Source organism: Paramormyrops kingsleyae, chromosome 12 (assembly GCF_048594095.1).
Source record: "Paramormyrops kingsleyae isolate MSU_618 chromosome 12, PKINGS_0.4, whole genome shotgun sequence".
Taxonomy (NCBI): Eukaryota; Metazoa; Chordata; class Actinopteri; order Osteoglossiformes; family Mormyridae; genus Paramormyrops; species Paramormyrops kingsleyae.
In genome coordinates, this window is record NC_132808.1 from 20,321,758 (window position 1) to 20,341,607 (window position 19,850).

General features: G+C 44.0%; 1 long non-coding RNA gene across 1 annotated transcript; it reads right to left on the reverse strand.

Annotated features, from left to right (window-relative positions):
• Nucleotides 1–330: 330 nt before the first annotated feature.
• LOC111854405 (uncharacterized) lies at nucleotides 331–16,216 on the reverse strand. The gene is made up of 6 exons (XR_002840669.2): nucleotides 15,824–16,216; nucleotides 7,157–7,296; nucleotides 6,932–7,054; nucleotides 6,136–6,206; nucleotides 707–798; nucleotides 331–613 (listed from the first exon to the last, which is right to left on the reverse strand). It is a non-coding gene; the product is annotated as an uncharacterized lncRNA (long non-coding RNA).
• Between the last annotated feature and the right edge of the window lie 3,634 nt (nucleotides 16,217–19,850).

A 19,850-nucleotide genomic window follows, 5' to 3' on the forward strand; every position in this document is an offset into this window, starting at 1 on the left:
CGATAAATGCTACGCTCATTTTAGCCCTTTATACACTCTATTCCGATGGCAGAAACGCGGCGTGGAGTGCGTCATTCACGTGAGCGCCAGATGAAAGACAGCTGCAGATGGAGACGCTCCACTGTGGCCATCGCGCATAATTAGTCAAGTCGTCTGAGCCTCCATTTTTTGGACCGCTACCTCTTCCGAGATAATGAACGCATATGGACCGTTTGAAACAGAATTTGGATAAGGTTTGCACAACGAGTTATTCCAAGGGAATAGTGTCGAAAGGCTGAAACAAAGTAATATCAGCAGAGGATACAGAATGATAAAGTATTAAAACATTCATCAAGGTGTTTCACAGAATTTTAATCTGAAGAATTATCTGCGCATTACATTGATGGGATAAACAGATAAGAAGTTATACAATAGAAATGTGTTACGATATTAAATATTGACAGTCAACATTTCTAGTAGGATTTCATTTGGAATACTTCAAAAACATTAATATAGCATATAAAACATACCACATATTGGAATTTACTTCAATATATGCTTTAAATATTGTACAGTCATCTTCCGCCCATCCATACATTTTCTGTTCCACTTCGCGTCATTGAAGGTCACATCACTGTCAGCGATATATATAGGGGGGAAAAAATGACAGTAATTTATTTTACCAAAGAACAGAACATAGATTACTTCATAACGAGAGATATCTCACCCACAGGCTGAGAGCACCGAAGAAGAATGAGATGTACAAAACCAGAATGTCCTTGTGGATCTGTGGAGGTACCCCAGAGACCACGCTTCTCGCTGTAAGGAAACAGGAAATGGGTGCCGGCGTGTCTCCCAGGCGACTCGGCGAACCCACCGAGGAAAACGCGCTCATCTGCTAACATCAGATCTTCCTTTGCCAGGCCGTCAATTCCCAAGCTACCGCGCGGGACACCGTGCCGCGTGTGCCATCGCCATGGCAACCGGGGTGGCATTTCACACCTCCCAGTTACACATGCCCACCCCTCCCACCCCCAATAAGGTGACCCCCCCCCCCCCCCCCTTATACAGAGACACCTGCAGATACCAGATTCACGTGATCCACTCCAGGGTGAAAAGAAAGTAGAAGTATGAGAAAACCTCACATTTTAAAAGCTTTAGCAACACAACAGTAACTCAGGGTGACCAAACTCAGCACTTCACAGTCAGTCAATAAATCATATATGCGTGTTCTCTCACTCTCACACACACACACCTTTGTAATTATATCTTTGTGGAGACTCTCCATTCATTTCTATGGGGAAAACTCTAATCCCCAAATGAAGACCTTCACCCCTACCCAGCCCAAACCCTAATCATAAGTAATCAAACTAAATACAAGATTTTTGTCATTTTTAGTTTTTTTGAATGCATTCACAGATCACACAAAGACATAGACTGGCGTACAGATGCGTACACGCACACACTCAAACATACACTGATTGTTCTCTTTTTCTGGAGACTTCCCACTGGCTTAATGCAAATAACTGTGACATGCAAAGAGTCTTTTTTCCTTTTAAGATGGATGAAAAAGGTGTTTTGCAGTGATGTCCTCATCTATCTTTCTGAAGTCTTCAATCAATTATATTGACTCATTTAATGCAAATAATCGGCGTTCGCAGTCATAACTGGGGGCATTTTCTTTAAATCTGTCTCCAGAAATATAGCGAGACCTGCCACCATATACATTTTGGACGGTCGGGCTTTGCATTCTAGCAAAACAAGGTGATTCACAGCAACTGGAGACAATTCAGAAGATCCATGGGATGACAGTCGGTAATGACCCAAACCACAGACTGACAAAAGACCCGAGGGCACCGACAAGGACAGCTCAGAAAGAGAGGGCTGAGGAGTATACATCATTAGATCACACAAATACACACAACCCCGAAAAAGGCTTCTTTCTAAATTCACTGGCAGATTCTGTTTGCCCTGTTGTCAATAACACAGACAGAGAGGGAGAGAACAACATCTTATTGCCTTCCACCTTTAATTAATCACTGATACAAAATTCCAAAATACTCCCACGTTGCACACACGTTGACTAATAAAGTTTACAAAATTCAACTACCTTCACCTTGCACGTTGAAATTAGCATCATAATTACTTGGCTAAACCTAACACATTTTGTACATTAAAGTGAGTGTGATGGCTTCTGCATTAGTACATTATTCTGATTATCAGACCATTTTTTCCCCATAGAGACTGACACAGATTAACACCCTTCCGACTGCAATTTAAAATCAACGCTGGCAAAGCAGAGCTGTGAAAACACAGTACTGTGTACACACCACTATCTGCATTCAGCTTGCCTGTATTACACGCTCATTAAAAACGGCACTTGTTTTTTACAAAACAATTATTGTCTACAAAATACTACCGGCTGATTGAATTTTTTTCATTTAATCACATTACCCTGGGGGGGTGGTGTCCAGTGGTACATCTTCACTCATTAAACAGCCTTGTTAAACGGGATAATCTTCAGAATGGACTTTCTATTGAATGCATACCACACTTCCTTCCCACACCTGAGATGCACTGATGCCACCGTGTTCTAATTTTGGAAAGAAAGCAGTTTGTTTTTGTGCCTTTTATAGGAAACTGTAAAAACTCCTGCCACAGTGATATCACACATTTAAAGTGTTATGCACAGCAGCTCTCTAGGTCAGATGTCCTCATCTCTGGATTCATGACACCCACAGGGATCCACAGGGCAGAAACACATTGTTGATATCATCATATAAGACTGAAAAGTGCTCAGTGTATAGCTCTTAGCAATTTATGTGATCACACATTACAGGTACGGGGCCCCTACCTGTAGCCTATTTGTATTTTGGGGTCCCTGATTTAAACAGCATTGAAAACACCCACTCTAGGTTGTTCATTTAATTCATTTTGAAATGCAGTAAATTACTCGAAACATTTTCTCCTCCCTTCAGCACAAAATGGCAGAAATGTCTATAGAGATGGGCAACTACAACCCAGTAAGTTCCCCCAGTGAAAGATACCAGGTAGTACCAGTGCGCTGTTCTTGGAACAGGGCTGCCAGGGCCCACCAATAAAGCCAGAGCTCTTAGGGAAAGTGGGTGAAGTACAGGTGTAGACAACAGACTCTGTGGGCATAACCTTAGATTTCAATGATCATGTGGGGAACAACGAAATTACCTGTACAACCATGATTGGGGAGCACTGTCTTCTGTACTTAATCTGAAGTGGTGAACTTTTATTGGACTTGGTGCAAACCCAGGATTGTCCATAACAAACAGAATGTTCAAACAGAAGAATGAGCCTCATTGACCAACTGTTCTTAAGAAGAAATTTATTTAAATTTAAAACCGACTTGTGCAGTTGTCACAAAGATTTTGACATTCATCAGTGGGATTTGTTCTTATATAAGGGCACAATCTACACACTCAACAGCACACTTAAGCATATTTGAGTGCTGACAAGTCTGTGCAAAACAATTGCTTACTGCATGTTCTTCAATTTTATGGTTGTATATTATAGGATTTAAATTAAAATCATATTTTTATCATTTATAACACTTTAAAATAATGTAATGAGTCGATTCATACATTATTTTAATAATTATTTAATATAAATTTTTTTTAATTATTAAAATGAGTAATACTATCCCATACATCTTTTTGTGTTATTTTATATTCACTGCTGATGCTACTGAATATGACAACTTGTTTGCTGTTCACTTCCTGCAGAAGTACCTCCACTTTAGAACTACTGAAGTTTTTCTTATGTTTGGAATCCGGTGCTCTGCCATCTTGAGATTTAATTTCTGCGCATGATTTCTGTGTGTGCACATGGTACTGCACTCTCATGTCCTTTTATGGGGATCGGTGAGGTGTTTACCGATGCTGATTAGGATCAACCAGCATGCGCTTTCAATTTACGAGGACAATGGGATTGATCATTATAAGAATACATTTGCGAACAATTCTGTGGTTTAAGGACACATAGTGAACCTGAATTACACCTTTCTTAGAACCTTCTTAGGACCTCTCAAGAACAAATTTAAGAAATTTTTTTTTATGATATTGCTGAAAGAGGTCAAATGTAAGTTTGCATCATGCTGGAACACACTAGGCCTTATTGAATGATCAAATGTCACCGGACTTAAATGTTTTGGACACGCGGATGAAGTCAGAGACATAATTATCAACTAATCTCCACTTGGTGGAGCGAAATATTCGATGCATGAGATAAGGCCAGATGGGCCCAGGATCACCCAGACAGGCAGTCTGGTTTTGCTGGGAACTTCTAGATGAAGCTTCTTAGAGGGCTAAATTTAAATCAAACTTCTGGAAAAAAAAACCTATCCTTTGTGCTGAGTTAAGTGAGGAACAGTGCATCTATATGGACCATATTCAAGGCCTCGATCATTGCAGCGGTAGCAAAGGACCCGGTGGTGTACACCTGTGGTGACTGAATCTGTCAAGCTGAAGGTGGAGGTTTTTAGGGTAATACTTGAACAAAGATCTTCAGAAACAACTGAAAGGTCCCCTTTAAACTGAAGAAGCTGTGTTGAGCCATGGTGGGGAAGTGCTGAGCAACGCTGGGGATATTTTTTAGCAGGGGCAATAACACTTTGAGGAACTCCTTAACTGGTGAATATGTCCTCTCACCAGAAGGCATCTGGTAGATCATAGTCCATCACTGAAGTTACTATGGGGGTTAGAGGCATCCGTAATGGAAATGATGCGGGGTAGATGAAATCCATTAAGAGTTACTGAAAGTAATGGATGTTCTTGGGGTGACATTGTTGCTGTACCTCTTCAATATCGTAGGGACTGGCAAACAGGAAGGGTGGGCCAAATTTTAAAAAGATGGACCAGAGGGCACGTTCCAGTTATGAGGATCACGTCAGACAGCCTTCCTAGGAAAGCCTCTGCAAGAGTACTGGAGAGTGATCAAACCTAAGATTCTAGAGGAACAGTACCAATTTCAGCTTGGCCATGGAACAGCTCTTTTTCTTTGTACATCTGTGTGAAGGACCACGGGAATAAGACTAGACAGTTTACATAAGCCCCATGTGGCAGTAAAGAGAAAGGAAACAGGGGCATAGACTATTAGCCCTTGAGGGTTGAAATTTATTTAGGGAATGGAAGAAAATACACAAAGACTGGTGGCAACGAATGGGCTGTGATCGCCAATTCAATGGGAAGCATCTCTTCTTCCAAAAGTAGGGAGGCCAGCTCAGGTCCTGCAGCTTTGGTGGTGTCAGTTGGGAGGCAGGAGTCTCTTTATGGAGATCATGCTCTGGGCTGTCTAATCTAAGTACCAGTGAAAGCATATAGAGCAGGGGTCTCCAACTCCGGTCCTGGAGAGCTACTATCCAGTAGGTTTTCTGTCCCGCTTGGCTTCTGATGAGCCACACCTGTTCCTGGTATTTACCTGTGAACAGGTGTGGCTCATCTGAAGCCGGGTAGGATAGAAAACCTACTGGACGGTAGCTCTCCAGGACCGGAGTTGGAGACCCCTGATATAGAGTGTACTTACCCTTTCCCTTCTCCTTGACCTCCTTCCCAGGATGGGCTTCAAGCAGAAGTCGGTAGTTCTGGTGCAGAAAGTAAAAATCCAGACCAAGATTTTGTTTCAACCAACCAGTTGAGTATTCTGTGACTGACTGTTTATGCTCAACTTGTTGGTTAAAGCAAAATCTTGGTCCGGATTTCTACTTCCGGGACCTGAACTATCCACCGATGGCTATAAGCTGCACTGGGGAAGATGGTGCCATCCCCTGCTTGTGACATTCAGCAACCACCATTCAAACCCGGTTAACATTCCTCACCTGTTGTTACTGTCCACCTGTGTAGTGCTGATCGCCCCCTGCTGGTGTGAGGCAGATTCCCAGGGGTTTGTTGCATCACACCTGGCACATACTATAGGAAGTGCTACAGGAGAATTGGTGCTACTGTGTGTTATTTTGACTCTGCATGAATGCAGTCTTATGTCTGCATCCTTGGCACAAAATCAAAGCCACTTAGAGTGGATGTTTGCCTCCAGCAATGGTGCCTCTTGCCTCTACTTGTTTGGGATTTTTTCGTGGGTAGGTGATGTTGTGGGTGGTGCCCAAAAGAACAATGCCACGAGTACACATACCCGAAATGAAGTTTCTCTCTTGGGCTGCCTGGCTCTCCATGACAATGTGAAGTTCGGAGATCCAGGGTGACCTTAAAATAAAGCCGCACCTCCTTCAGATCAGCCAGGTTGGTCTGGACATTTCATAAGGATACAACCTAGTCAGCTCCCAAGGGAGCTGTTCCAGGCACGTCCCACTGGGGAATACAGGGGTAAGTCTGAGACATGCTGGTGGGATAATATCGCCTAGCTGGCTCAGGAAAGCCTAGATATCCACCCGTCAATGGCCAGGGAATAAAAGGTCTGTTCTAACCTGATCTCATGATTCCACTGAAACCCCCCAGGAAAAGATGTGGGAAGATAAGATGATAACCAGACTGCCAAAGTTGGCCGAGTGACATCTAATTTTAACTTCCATTATGTCTCTTAAATAAAGAGGTGCATAACAAGAACATTTATAAGTGAGTATGTAGATGCTATAATCCTTTGAAAACACTGTGCTCTTAAAATATTTTGGAGGCAAAGTATTCTAACTCCCACATTATTTTCTGCAATACCTTTTAATTGCGTGTAATAACAGGATTCTGAAGTAATGCACAATAACAGCTGTGATATTTGTAAAACTAGAAGGTTTAAAAGCCAATTTTAAATTCCTAACAAGTCTACTAAAAGGACTAATATCCCTCCCTTGGGAACAGGTACACTAAATATTGCTCCGGGGTAATTTATTTCACATCATTACTAAAATTCACAGAAAAACAGTTCTGCCAGATTCAGTCGTCTAAAGGGCCAATGAAGGTACGACGATGTGTGTTACATTGACAGGTCACACCAATAAGGGTATGGGGTCGATTCCCCTGGCTCTGAGTGGGTGGAGTCTGCACGTGTCCTCTCTTTGCTTGGGTTTCCTCATGGATCTTTTCCACAGTCCAAAGATATTCTGTTCAGATGAAATGAAGACTGAATGCGGGAGCGCCCTGTGATAGACTGGATGAAAAATATAATATGTAGGACATGTATGAAATGAAGGCAGGTTGATTACCCAGAAAGAAGATATTGTGGGATTTACTTCAGAGACATGGGAGCCTCAGTCTGGGACAAATCTGGTGGCATTTTCAGTCAGTTGTCTATTTCCTTCCAACCAGGCCAGATTCTAGAAATCAATTACATTGTGCAGGGGCCCTGTGCAGTCAAACAAATAAATGTGATCTCAACCAATCTCTTGATGACCATAAAACCATCCACCATTACAGTTCAGGGATATCATTTCTCAACAGGCAGGAAAGACCAGCAATATATTGCTTCATTGTCCTACCAGGACAATATGGCTGAAAGGCATTTCTTAATGCAAGAGAGATCTCGATAAACACAAACTCTCAGACTCTAAAATGTCACTTAAATCATCACCAGTTCAGAAGTATCTTAATACAAAACATTACCTGAATATTCAGGAATCTAGTAGAAAAAAAACCCAAAGCACCGGAGAGCCCACCAAAGACTGAACAAGGTCCAATCAACAAAATCGATCCCAGAAAGCCAGGCTCATTTTTAAGAGAGTATCTTACATTGCAAAAAACATAAGGGAAAAGATTGAGGACCTGACAGCAGGTCATTCTGGCTTTCATAATTATATAGTTACATGTTGTGTCATTCACCAATAGATTACATTAATGTTCCTCTTTGTCTTTGCGACTGTTCTGTGACACACGAATCAAAAACACCATCTGTCTCTATACTCAGCATTTCCTTCTTCCCATGTTCCGCTGCCACGTTAATTACCACAGAAGGGATTTTAAAAGCTCTGTGGGCAAGCCATGTGTGTTTTCCATTTGGGGGCAGTACCTTTACCTTGGATCTGGTTGAGCTCCTAGGTTGCATCTCTTGGGGCCACGTGGAACCAGCAGTGCAAGCTCAAGTACAGGACATCAGTTTCTGCTGAATATTCAGCTTCAGAATGCAGCCCCCATTAGTCATCTACGAGGCGGGTGCATGAAGAGGAAATGACGCCCTCTCTCCTGAGAGTACCCCCCCCCGGTCTCCCTGCCCATCGCCCATGGTAGCCCTTTTGCCTCAATTAACTCACCTCACTCATACTTTCTGCTGACATGGGGGGGGGGCAGCTGAGGAAGGTGGGGTTTATGGAGGGAGAGAGAGGCAGGCATGGTTTGTGGAGGGTAAAATGTGGGATTTGTGAAGGGAGCAGTAGGCAGGATTTGAAGAACGAGAAGGGCAGGGCTTTGATCAGGTGAAATGCCAGATTTGCTGGAGGGTGGAAAGAGAGGGGTTTAGAACAGAAGCGATAGAGCTCAGGGAAGGGGGTGAAAGGAAGTGGGGGAAAGGGTTTGAGGTGGTGGGGGAGGTAGAAGTCAGGGCTAAAACTAAGTGGCAGTGCTCCATCCTAGGGTCCTTTCATTTTCAGTCCATGAATTTGCTCCCAGTGCCTGTGCTCTGATCCTTTAAAAGCCTGCAGGGAGTTTAGCAACACCTGATAGCTAAACCCACAAATATGGAGAGAAACAGCCCAGGGCATTCACAAAATGCTAATTATTTTCGTCAAGCCAATGGAAGATAACAAAAAGTGACCTTCGCTGTCAGGGATGCACCGATAGTTGGGGGGCAACCATCAATCCAGCACGATGCCCCGTCTTAGTCAGGAGTGACAGATTTTGGGCTCCTTTGAAAACAGAGCAGCAGCCAAGACCAGACTGGAAATCCCAGCTGCAGAACAAACAGAAACCTCAGCAGAGATATGGTAGGCCTGTCACAATTATTACATAACTGCTGATCGCGATTATTTAAGCTGACTGCCACTATTTTGCATAATCCTTAGAATCATCTCCATTCATCTGTTTAAAAAAATACTGGATGAAACAGAAATGTCATATTTCTATCACTATTTCCATGTAATTTTGTACTGTGTAATGTCTGACTGGCAATCGTTTAATGACATCATCTCGTTGCACCGATCAGTACTACCATTTATACCTCGCATATTTGCACATGCGCAACATTACACTTCACGGCATACTTTACGACAATGCCCGATTTGTGCCACTTCCTTTCACAATATTTTCACAACCCAATCTCATCCCATTAGCATTTCTTTTCACGTCATCAGGTTCATTTTACGGACTGCTTGCAAGTGATTTCCACCAGCCCAGAAAGGGATATTCAGCCAGACATTCTGATGTTGGCTTCTTTGTATTCTCTGTCTATTTAACAAAAGTTCTGCATAACACCTGCACTTTTGCCTGAGTGTGTGTATCGATCTTGTTTGGTACTCCAATCATGATGGGGTGACCATACACGTCCCTAACAGCTGCCACTATTAGGCTGTACCAAAGTTAGTAGATTATGCCAATAGCACAAACAACTAGAGAAATATGTTATCTTGTCATTTTTGTTTCTGATTCTACTGATTTGGAGTAGTATAAATATGGCAGAAATAAACACAAAATTCACCAAACCACGTATTTCAGTTCTCAGCCGTGCATAATTCATGAAGCCAGATTACTTGCTGAGCTGGAAAACTTGTCGGATAGAAGGTACCCCTGTTTAAATGGGCTTTATCTTCGTTCACTGAATGTATATTTATATAGACTACCTTAATTCCAATAAGTTACCCAGCTTAGTTTTCTGTAAATGTAGACAACATGGTCAGCCGCAAAATGGCAGGTTGAACGGATCGGGTTGTGCCAGAAAACGCAACGCATGCGCAAACATGGGAGACTTGGTAATGACAATATCCACTGTTTATCTCAAGGTGTTTAACTTCTTATTTGTTATTTATGCCATATCTGTCTTGTACCAATTTTTGTTCACAAAACTCAAAACTTAATTTTTGTTTGTATTCAATGCTAATTAGTAGCTCTGCTTCTTCATAAGATGCATGTGTATTATTAAACTCACCAGGCTGCAAAATAACATTATAAAATGGACAGAAAATTAAATCATTAATCATAATAATTTGTATTACAATTAATCATCAATTAAAATTTCATGATTGTGACAGCCCTAGAGACACGCTGGTAGAAAATCAAGTTTCCTGTTTGTAATAGACTCTCAATGCAACCTCATCAAGGTCTCGGACCTTTTCCAAATCTTACTATGGTTACTGAGAAAATGCATTTGCCCAGAGCAATTCACTTATATTTATTTAGCAGATGCTTTTGTGTAAAGTGACATATAAGTGAGAGAACAGGGTCAGCCAGTGCCTGGAGCAACTGAGGTTAAGGGCCCAACAGTGACATCATGCAGTCACGAGATTTTAACTGGCACTCTTCCATTTATAATTCTTTTTTTAACCCAGCTGGTGGTTTTTTGGGGTTAACAACAAGAAAACAAGACACTCCAAGGAAGAACAACAAACAACCCACTTCAGTCATAATCGGAGGCGGAAAGTTCAGGTCCAGAAAGTACAAATCCAGACCAAGATATTGTTCCAACCAAATAGTTGAATAAAAAGAATCAGTGACAGAGTACTCAACTGGTGGGCTGAAACAAAACCTTGGTCCGGCTTTTTATTTTCTGGACCTGGACTTTCCACCTTTGGCCATAATTGCACTTATTGGTGGCAAGAAGTCTTATTCATTCGAAACACACTGGGTTTGGTCTGGTATAGTTCCAGGAGTGTCCTAAAGGGGGGCACATGAAAAGCACAAGCCGGTCTGGAACTGATGTGCTTACCTCAAAAGGCAGTGTGGAAAACGCCAGTAAAAAATAAATAAATAAATAAAAATCAGACAGCACTCAAACAGCAGAACTGAAGGCCAACACCCATTTAATCTTACAACAGGGGAGAGTTCAGGAAACAACAGCACAATACTCCTCATAAATGACTCCCACTAATGCCCCTCCTGACCCACAGCTGTGTTGACAATGGGTACACTTATGCGTTAAGCAGTGATCGCTGTGCTCAGTTCCCCAGCACAGCTGAGAAATGTATAGAGTCGCTGCCTGAATGAGGTATACCAGAAGCAGCTCCAAACATCAAAATATAAACAGAAAAGTCAATAATTGCAGAATGGCTAGAGATAGGAGCCTATTTTGCATTGTACTTCATCTTTGAGTCAGAATACAAAAATGGGCCCTCCAGAAGCAGCAGCCAGCAGCGTGACGCTGTGTCGGTTTGGGCCGTGGCTAAGACTTTATTAGCCAAAACACAGGTACGTGATAATGAAAACAAACCTCAGCTGAGCGAGGAACTTCTGCAGCTGGGCTTATGGGCATGACTGCACAAATGGCGCAAGCTGCTGCATGGACTCCCCATCCGACGGGGTGAAACAGACAGTCCTCTTTAAGCACGGAGGACAATTTTCCGGTTTGCAGCTCGGACAGCGTCATGGCCGCTGAAGCAGAGACCTGTTGTTGCGTCCTCTTATTTTCATACTCATTTTTTTCCCCCCAGCTGCTTTTCCATTACACAGTATCTCCATTCTGCAAACAAGGGAAACAACATCTAAATTCATGGCTGGGCGAATTTCACCGATACCTGAATGAATAGAACTGTGGGCCCACATTCTAATCCCTCTTTAGGAATCTGTAGAGATCCTACACCACGGATTCATAGGTACGGTAAATGTGCTCCAAGCATCATGCCAGATTAAAAAAAAAAAATTATATATATATATATAAATAAAAGATAGCAGTGTTTGCACATCGATTGATCACTGCACAAAGCCTCAGAAGAGTGCAGCAAAAACAGCAGAATACAGGTAAAATCCCATTCCCCTGAGCTATGCCTCATTACTGCATGTGCCGTGCATTTTCCCCTCGGAGAATGCTGGGTAAAAAACGGGGCCTTTTGAAAACCAACAAAAGCAGATATCAACATTCAATGGTCTTCTCATTACATTCCCCCTGAACATCTTTTCATTTGTCCCTAGCAGGTCAATTAAAAGGGATGCTTCCCAGATGACATGAACTCACTTACATCCTTGCTGTACTGCAGGTCATGGAGCAGCTGTACCTGGATATAAAAGCCGCCCCCCCCCCCACCCTCCACCCACATTCATGATCCCACTTTACACACATCAGCAGTAACAGGAAGTCTGTGCCCCCGCCGAGTATGATTAGGTAATTATTCATCTATACAGTGGCCATGCAGTACAGCGTGAAGAAACGACGATTCTGTCCAAAAAACCCAGCCTGACTCCTGGAAGCTCTTACCTGAGAAGAGCGGTCAGTGAGATTAGGTCGGCGAAACCGCTAAAAACACCCCAGAGAGTCATGGGGCATTTCAAAATGGTGGACAGAAAGGCTCTCAGGATGCAGCCGATATAGGCGAAAAACGCTGAAAATCTTCCTTTTCTCAACCGCTCCGCATTATGGAGCAATATGCACTGTAAGATCTGAGGAGATATTAGCATAAAAGTACGTCTTGTCCTGTGAGGAATTATCTGGGCAATTAAGATAATTAGAAAATTACTTCATGCCTTGCAATTTACTGCTTGTTGCTTATTACGTATTGCACACATTACCCATAAAAAACACAGCTAGAATCGGCAGCTAGAATCTTCCCCAGAGTATCACGCTGTTGCCCACCAATAACATCGCTGCGAAGCGCCATGAAAACTTGGCATGCATCCATCTTCGACAGCTCACATTAGCATGACACTAATGAAGTCATGAACGCCGCGATCGTAATCGGTGGCAAGAAGCAAGGCTGAAATCTACACGTATCAAAATAAGGGCTTCCCGCTACACTGCTGACAGCTTAAAAATAATAATAATAAATGCATGAGGTGTATTCTTCAGCCTCGTGCCGGAAAGCAGGAAGGTGTTCCTGGAGCTCTTTTCAGGCATCTGAGTGATAGGCTTCACTCTGTATCGGCAGAGTGGTAAATACTCACAAGCAGTGTTGAGACAACCGGAATATATCATCCTTGAAGTGTGAGCACTAGACAGCTCTTCAGGCCGGAGTTTAAAGACATGCTGACATGTAATGAAATTTTCAGCACCCTGGACAGCTACTTCAACAAGCAGCCAAGGGAAGACCGAGGGTGTTTCCCCCCCCCCCCCCCCCGGATCTATTTTTTTTTTTTTAATGTACACAGAACAGAACAGTGTAGAAGAAGCATTTCACCTAGTAATAAGTAAAGCCAGGCTACCAGTGACTTCCTGCCTCTGCAGGGGTGGAGAAGGCCAGCTATCCCCCCCCCCCCTCCTTGTAGGACCCACAGAGAATCAGCCTCACTCTAAGGAAGCTAAATTATGTAGGATTTCAGTCAGGTCCACGGCCACAAGCGGGCAATATGGCTACAAGGACAGACCGTGTCAGCATCTCGTTTATTGTTTACCCTCTGTCAAAGTCAGGAAGAAATGGATCAGGCCCTCCTTGTGAAAGGGTGGGGTGACTCTGCTGGACTGTACAAGTTTTCCGGGACGAGCCCTGCTATGTCAGCCACGGCACAGCACGACCCCACACAATAATGCGCGTTGATGGGCAAATGAGTGTTTCTGTGATTAAATAATTAAACAGTTATGCTCTGTTTACTCAAACCCAACTTCCTTTATAGATTTATTCAGCTGCTGCCTTTTACAACATCTTACTGTCCAGGTTATCGACAATAAAATTGTGTTTGCATTTCACTGTGCTTTCTTTCAGGGAGTAATGGTTCCCATTAGTTTCAAGTAAAGAAATGCAGAACCGGAGTGTAATCATCAAATCCAAATGTACTCATTTGGTTAAACATAGTGCATTAATTCATAATATTCACTTCCATACATCCATCTAACAACTGACTGCCCAACAAAGGTTTGAGGAATGAGCCTAGAGTGTATCCGAGGTGACACAGGGCAGAAGGCTGGGGAACACCGCAAACAGAATGCCTGTCCATCACAGGGCACACACTAGCAAATGCTGAAATACACAATCTCACAACATGGGCAATTTAGAGACACTGATTAGCCTCACTGCCTGCCTTTGAACTGCCTGAGGAAGCCAGTGTACCTGGAGGCAAACTACACAACATGAAGAGAATAGGCAAGCTGCATACACAAAGCAAGGCCAGGATTTACACCCCCCCCCCCCCCTGGAGGTGCCAGCCACTGCATATTACCTCCTAGAGTGATTTTTTTTCCCAGTAGCCAGTAGGAAACACACAAAAATAACAAGTGACATCCGCTGCATTCTACATTTGTGCTGCACCCCTATGTTCATACTACCAATATGAGGGGGCCTAAGCTGCATTTCAGGACAGATGTTATGCTCCTGCCTGGTTTAGAGTGGGATGGACAATGTAATCTCTCACACAACAGTTTCACCAAGACCGGAACCTGCCTAATTATAAGCAATTACCAAAAGGGGAGATTAAAATAAATCATTTCAAGGCATTTGCATCGCCTTAGAAAAACACGACTAGCTCCGAGGAGGCGTGCATGTGTACACGCTGCACCATTATGACACGCCTTCATGAATATAGGCATCACACGCCTCACTCCAACCCCACCTAAGGCATAGCATATTTTCTTAAAATTTCAGGCTATTTAAAACAAACCACAGCAGTAGGGACACAGCACAGAGGAAAGAATGTGATGTTTGTGACTATATAATTTTACTTCCATTTCTTGGCTTACAAGGTGTCCCAAACACACACACACACACACACACACACACACACACACACACACAGGTGCATTTACGGCACTATTATGGCTCTGGCTGGCTGGCACAGCTGTGCTTGTTTCCCCTCCCTAGCGTGGCACTGTTTTATTGATAGCATTCCGGGAACAAGACTGTATTCTGTAGTGTGTTTATATATTATTAACATCAAGTATGCAGGCTTCTGGTCGCCTGTAACTCTTGGTAACTTTAGACTGGAATGTGCTGGTGGGGAGGTGAGCTACAGCTTCCCAGAAACCAAAGCATTCTTTGCTGCGGCGTTTCCATCGTGCTGTCCTGTAAGCCTGGCACACAGACACGCGGGAAGTGTGCGACCCGTGACCGAAGCGTGGCCCGGAGCTGCCGTGCAGGGTTTTACTTTTTTCCCGTGGGCGGCGGGGAGGACCTCTCCATCGGCGAGCAGAACACCTTCTGCGACATGCACCGGCCGCTGAGAATATTACGGCTACCCGGGCTGGAGCCTCCCGCCGGCTCCGATGGCGAGACGCTGTTCAAATATTTATTGTGTCAGATTGCTCAAAATAAGTGCTATTTTAACAGCGAGGCGCGCATTGGAAAGGCGGCGGTGGCCGGACGGACCGATGCGCTTTAACGCAGAGAGACGATAAACTCCTAAGGACTGCGGGTGTGAACTTGTGCTGAGTTGGTTTTGGTAATTTTGGCACGTCGGGAGGCGTCTGCGGTGTATTCCCCGGACCTATATTAACCATTCGCGAAGTTCATTATGCATCATCGGAAGAGCCGTCACGCGTCCACATATGAGGCGCGTTTTAGAAAGATGTAAGGTAATAAGGAAGCACATTAGTGCTCTTTGTACACTACGAAGAGTCTTAATAAGGGGGTGGGGGCCCTGCCCGGCGTCACGCTGCACACTGTATCTTGGGAGCTGGCAGACACGATGCCTTTCCCTGTTTAATTGCCTTCGTTTAAATATGCATGCTGAGGCTCTGTTTGTGCGTTTTATGCGCATATAAATGGTCGCGTGCATGTTAATCGCGAGCTATAAAAATCGCCCGGCTAAACGTAAGTGCGCTTGAGTTACCGCAAGTGCTAGGGGGTGGGATCCTGGCGAAGTCGCGGTCCTACCTGGTCGCACGGATTCTCCCAGGTGAATCTGTGAAGGCAGGAGTGGAGCAGATCGTCTTCAGACAGCACGTAGCCTTCCATCTTCCGCGGCGTCGGCTTTAATGTTTCTTCGGAAATCTTTTTTTTTGTTTGTTTGTTTTCTTTTACTGTTTTCTCGTATTCTTCTTCTTCCTCCTCTTCTTTCCTCAGCGAGTGTGAGCCGCGCTCCGTCGAGAGGCGCGTTTAACTCGGAGACGCCGTGTCGCTGCTCTGCCCTGTCACGTGGGCACCTTCTTTCCCAAACCGGGATGCCCTCATTGGAGCGGAGCGGCGTCGCGCGCACCGGGCCGGCTGCGCGTGTGAGAGCCCGCGCCGGTGCGCTCGCTCCCCTAACGCACCGAAAGACCATGTAGCCTATCGGTTGATACCACGCGCGCGTACCTCAACAGGTCCTTTTTCAAAAGGAGATCCCTTAATTCGAGTTTAATTACCCTCGAGCGGAGTTATCTATAGGCATAGGTGTAATTTAGCAGAAAATTGACGAGTCTTATGCGAGATCCCGTGGCGTATGCTGTAAACTAAAAAAGTTTGGACTGCGCGCGAGTTTTGGTGTATGGAAGTCTACACAAGTGGCCAAAATTGTGGAAACACTTTCAGTTTTTAGAGACTCCAGAACTTTATTCAACTGTTGCTGCAGTTACTTGTAAACATTCTTTGATGGTTTATGAACATTACCATTTCCACAATTTTGGCCACTAATGTGTAGGTTTTATTCTGCAACATACAGGTCATGACTTCTGTTTGCCTAGTAAATCTCATCCTGGTATACCTTTTTACAGGACAGGGAAATTGCAATAAAGAACTTATGAGCCAAGTTATACTGGTTGAATTGATTATTTAAATGTGGAAACCACAATAAACAAAGAAGAAATAAATAACACAGAGACAAGTCTGACACCACATTTAAGTCATATGAGGAGCAAAGTTATATTTTGAGAGTGATCCACAAAACAGCGTGTGGATGTCAGATCAGAAGCAAAGGTGCCCCCCTCATGTGTGGCAGCAGATGGTCAGAGTCTTTCTGTTTGTCTGTGTACAGCAATGGGATAGATCAGTGTTGAGCTTGGCTGGCACCCACTACTAAAAACTCACAGTGGTCATAGCTCAGGACACTTGAAAACATGGTTTCCTGTGCCCCCTTTCCCAAGCCCTTGTCATGGTATCAAAGCAGCCTTGCCTGCCCACTGGCCTGGCCTCCGATTGGCCACCTTTCATTACCTTTCCCTACCTCACTTATTCACACACATGGGGGCAGTGTGTGGCTCTGTGCCCAGAAGGTTTTCAGTTCATGCCCCAGCCTCAACAGAATACTTGCATCTCTGTTGGGCCCTTAGGCCCCACTGGATAAATGCCTGATAAATGCGATGTGGGAAGTGTGAAGGGAAGCATTCCGATGTAGCTGTGCAAATGTAAAATAAGGCATGATTTCTTTCCATTTCATATACATGCATGCTTATACCCAGACAGATTAAAACAAATACGACTCCACATGCATGACTGTTTATCCATGATTTCGCAAGCTGTTGATTGTCATATTTATGAGGTCACGTCAGAGATGCAATTAGTGTTTCAGATGGTGAAACTTGTCATGCAGGGTGGGGCGGGGGGGGGCAATCGGTTGGCCAGAATTTTTTTTTCCAAATGCAATCAGAATACAAGAATGACAGAGGTAATAAAAAGGCATGCCTTGAAAATATACAGTTATTTTTTGGAAATTAACAACCCCCCCCCCCCCCCCCAGTGCTCTGTGACTTGCTGTTGGCTGGTGCATAGATTGGGGGCTCGGAACCCCTGGTTTAGACCACCACAATGTGTCGCTTGTTCTTATCCTGAAGGCAGGCTGCAATCTGGATTTCCCCCCCCCCCCTTGCTGGGATCCTGGGCAGGGAAAGTGACTGCTCTCGCATCTATACCCTGCAGCTCAAGATAACCTTAAGCTTCAGTGAAGTTTTACCCACAATCCCATGGGGCTATATTTCCTGAGTGCAGGTGTTAGTTTACAAATTGTGGTGCTATTTTCTCTGTCATCCCCTTGTTCGGAGACAAAAGGCGTTGGCGACTTCTTTGAATCGTTAGCTTTCCAAGGACGATGGTAACCCCCTCCCGTAATCTCCAGCACTGGGACACAAACAACATTTTTCATGTAATTTTTCATGCGTGTTTTGATTTGTATGTTTATTTATTTCACCTTGATCTGACTTACGTGCCATGCGCCAGATGTAACCTTTCGGATTTTGGTTGAGTGGCTTAATATTGAACAGGCTGAAATAAATTGTCAGGATTCACTTCATTGGCTGAAGTAATGGGAAGAAGAAACTGACATTCTACAGCACAGAGAAAAAAGTGTACAAGGGTGTTGGGTACTGCAAAGCAATGGTTTGAGGAAACCTTTGGTGTTTACTGTTAGTTCTGGAGACTAATGATACGCTACTGTTCCCTATTATACGCATGTTTCACCTTAAACACTGTGGAAAAAAACAGACACACAGAACGCCACTTCTAAAAGCAGCAGCCAGCAAAGACTAATAAATTATTGAATGCCGAAAATTTGCACTATGTAACGTGCTATTTCGAAAGCGTGGGGCAGATGCATCAATCGCGTATGAAATGCGGAATAAATGGCGAGTGACATATCAGCTTTCTGCTGGCTCACTTCTCCCTTTACAGGTGTCTCTGTAGGCCCAGCCAAGTAATGGAACAAACATAGGAAAGAGAGGTCCTTAAGCAGAAATGCCCGGCCCCTTTTTAAATGGACATTCTGGCCTGGGGACAGGAATGTAAATAAATAAATAATGAAAGAGATAAATATTTGGATGTACATCCTGGTCCCCCCCCTTTATCTCTCTGGTTCTATCTTCTGAAGCCTATCACCTGCTGTAAATTGAATTAAGATTAAGTCGGGGGGGGGGAGAAGCAGCATGAGGTGGTTGGTGAAGCAGCCTGTGAGAGCGGTAAGGAAGGCTCACGGAACCTTTGTATCCCGCCCGTCGAGGAGGAGCTCGCAGGTGCGGCAGTAAACTGGGTTACGGGAGCCGTGGGTGCTCAGGACGAATAACAGAGGGGAGCCAAAATAACAATCAAGAGCTGTTTGGGGTAGAATGAAAAGTATTTTAAAAATTAATATCGGGTATGTTGACTGGTGGAACAAAATGGATGACAAGGACAGGTGTTGGGATCTGGTTAGGTTTCCAGGGGAGGAGAAAGTATGGAACACATCGCCTTACATCTGGAGTGAGTCACCTACAACCACGGTCACCTGACTCTTTCCTGAGACAGTCACTCACCACTCTTCACACACAGCCATTTAATACCTGTCTGTCTTTAGACAGCATTCACATGCTCTGCTATCCCATGTCAACTGTTGTTTGTTTACATCTCACGAATGCCAAAAACATTGGCCTGCAACCCATCCATCTTCTGACAACTTATCCTGGACATGATCATGACTGGAGTCTGTCCCAGGCAGCAAAGGGCACAAGGCTGCAGCACAACGTGGACCAGATTTGAGTCCATCGCACATACACACAACTATACACTGCAGGCAATTTAGAGATGCAGATTAAACTAACTGCATGTCTTTAGATTGCAGGAGGAAACTGGAGCATGAACCACTGGGAGATTAAACCCCACAAAGACAGAGTAGAGGTGAGATTCGAACCTGCAGCCATGGAGATGTGAGGCCATCGTGCTACCCTGGATTATAATTCTAGTGGCAAATAATGTATGCTATAATTACTTAAGGAGGGCGTTTGGTGATGGAAAACAGCAAAGTATAAGACAGAAAGTCTTCACTGGCATTCTACCCTGAGGAACCAGGCAACAGCAGTGCAACGGCTGGCTGAGATGCTGTGAGGTCTGTTCTGAGCAAATTGACAAGGTGAATTGGTGGATGGATCAAAGTTTGGATTAAATAAGACCACTGTGTTATTCTTCTATATATTTAATTTGAAAATTATGCATTTTGCAGATGATCCATTTCACTACATTA